The following is a 2,728-nucleotide window of genomic DNA, read 5'->3' as shown; positions in this document are numbered from 1 at the left end:
CCCATACAGGATGCTGGTCCCGCAGAGTATAAGAAGGCGAAGAAAAATTTTGAAGATTACAAGTGGACACCGTTAAACACCTCCATCACCGAGGTGCTCATGGAACTCAAGAAAGATCCGAATTACCAGAGACCGAGACCCATTCAAGGAAATCCCCCTCCGCACTTGGCTCACAAGTACTGTGCCTTCCACGATTCACGCGGTCATCTGACCGAGCAGTGTGTTTCGTTGAGGCAGTTGATCGAGAAATTCATTGAGAATGGGAAGCTAGTCCGATTCCTCGTCAATGAGAGGAATCAACAGGAGCGAGATCACTATCCGAGGCCTAGGAGGGAAGAGGATCGGGATAATAGAAGAAACTATCAACCGAGACAAGATGAAAGAAGAGAAAGAAGCTGAGAGCCAGCACCTCGGCCTCGGAGGGATGAAAGAAGAGAGAGAAGTAGAAGCAGGCCTCGGGGGGCGCAGCAAGGCAATCTCCCTATCATTCACACTATCTCGGGAGGATTCGGAGGAGGAGGTGAGTCCAACTCGGCTCGAAAAGCGTATGCCAGGCAACTAGATGATTTCGAAGTTTACTCGGTCCAGAAGCCCCCAAAGTCTCGAAAATATAACCCTCTGGTTATAGGGTTTTCTGATGATGATTATGCTAGAGTCTCGCTTCCGCACACAGACGCCCTTGTGGTCACCTTGACCATAGCAAATTATCAGACCCGGCGGATCCTCATTGACACTGGGAGCTCGGCTGATATTCTTTTTAAATCAGCTTTCGATCACATGGGTGTTCCATCAGAAAAGCTGGTTCCAGTCTCGTGCCAGCTACAGGGTTTTGCTGGAGAGAAGGTGTTGCCTCTCGGTTCTATCGATTTACCTGTGACAGCCGGGACTTATCCGAGGCAGAAAGTCATTATGGTGAAATTCCTAATAGTTGATAAGGTCTCGGCCTACAATGCCATTATAGGACGTACGGCTCTCAACGACTTCAAAGCTGTGACTTCAACACCACATCTCAGCATGAAGTTTCCAACAGAAGAAGGAGTTGAAGAGGTAAAAGGAGACCAGAAGGAAGCTAGGAGATGCTACAATCTGTCCTTGAAAGATACCCCGAGGCAGCACAGTCGGGGGGAAAAAACTAAGGAGGATGGAAAATAGCAATCACCGTTGGGGGAGCCTGTGGAAGCCTTGGAGGAGTTCGAGATAGGCGACTCGGGAAAGAAAGTTCATATAGGCTCACAACTCCTCAACCCATGAAGAAAGATCTGGTGGCGTTCTTGAGGCGCAACAAAGATGTATTTGCCTGGAGCCATGAAGATATGCCGGGGATTGATCCCTCGGTTATTGTCCATAAGCTGAATGTGGATCCAAATTATCGCCCTGTGAAGCAGAGAAGAAGAGCTTTTGCTGCCGAACGAAACATGGATGTTGCTGAAGAAGTAGAGAAGTTGCTGAAAGCTGGATTCATCCGAGAGGTGGATTATCCCGAGTGGCTGGCCAATGTAGTGCTGGTGAAGAAGTCTAACGGGAAGTGGAGGATGTGCGTAGATTTCACCGACCTGAATAAAGCATGTCCGAAGGATAGCTTTCCCCTGCCTCGGATAGATTTATTGGTGGATTCGACGGCCGGACATGAGCTCTTAAGCTTCATGGATGCCTTCTCGGGGTACAATCAGATCTGCATGGAAGAAACAGACCAGGAGAAAACTGCTTTCATCACAGACCGAGGACTTTACTGCTATAAGATGATGCCCTTCGGACTGAAGAATGCTGGAGCCACATATCAACGACTTGTGAACCGGATGTTTCAAAGTCAAATTGGCCGAAACGTTGAGGCATACGTAGATGACCTGCTGGTTAAAAGTGTTCGGGCAAACAGATACATAGAAGACCTCCGAGAAACTTTTCGGACTCTAAGAAAATACAACATGAAGCTCAACCCCGCGAAGTGTGCCTTCGGAGTTTCTTCAGGCAAGTTTCTGGGGTTTATGGTGTCACAAAGGGGCATTGAAGCTAATCCAGAGAAGGTCAGAGCTGTCCTCGAAATGGAGGCCCCGAGAACAACAAAACAACTCCAACGACTGACAGGAAGGATTGCGGCCTTGAACCGTTTCATATCACGGTCGACAGATAAGTGCCTTCCCTTCTTTAAAATTTTACGAAAAGCATTTATATGGAGTGAGGAGTGTGAGGAAGCTTTCAAAAAGTTGAAGGAATATCTAGCCAACCCACCACTGTTGAGCCGCCCAACCGAAGGGGAGATTCTTTATCTCTATCTGGCAGTCTCTCCCTCAGCAGTAAGCTAGGTGCTAGTCCGAGAAGATTCAGGGGTTCAGAGACCGGTTTACTTTACAAGTAAAGCACTGCATGGCGCGGAGGGGAGGTATCCTCGGATCGAGAAGTTGGCGTTCGCTTTGATCATTTCAGCCAGAAGATTGAGGCCATACTTTCAGGCTCACGCTATCAGAGTTTTAACCGAGTATCCGATGAAGAAGGTGTTGCAAAAACCTGACCTCTCGGGAAGATTGGTCAACTGGGCGGTGGAACTCGGACAATTTGATATCGAGTTTCATCCTCGGACGGCTATCAAAGGACAGGTTCTAGCAGATTTCCTGGCAGAATTCTGCAACATTCCTGAAGCAGAAGAACTTCCTAAGGAGTCAACCTGGGTTGTGTTTGTAGATGGCTCTTCTACACAGAGCAGAAGCGGAGTAGGAGTTCTCCTCAGGAATCC

The sequence above is a fragment of the Alnus glutinosa genome, chromosome 6 (assembly GCF_958979055.1).
Source record: "Alnus glutinosa chromosome 6, dhAlnGlut1.1, whole genome shotgun sequence".
In the NCBI taxonomy this organism is placed as follows: domain Eukaryota; kingdom Viridiplantae; phylum Streptophyta; class Magnoliopsida; order Fagales; family Betulaceae; genus Alnus; species Alnus glutinosa.
Note: the sequence above shows the minus strand (reverse complement) of the source record.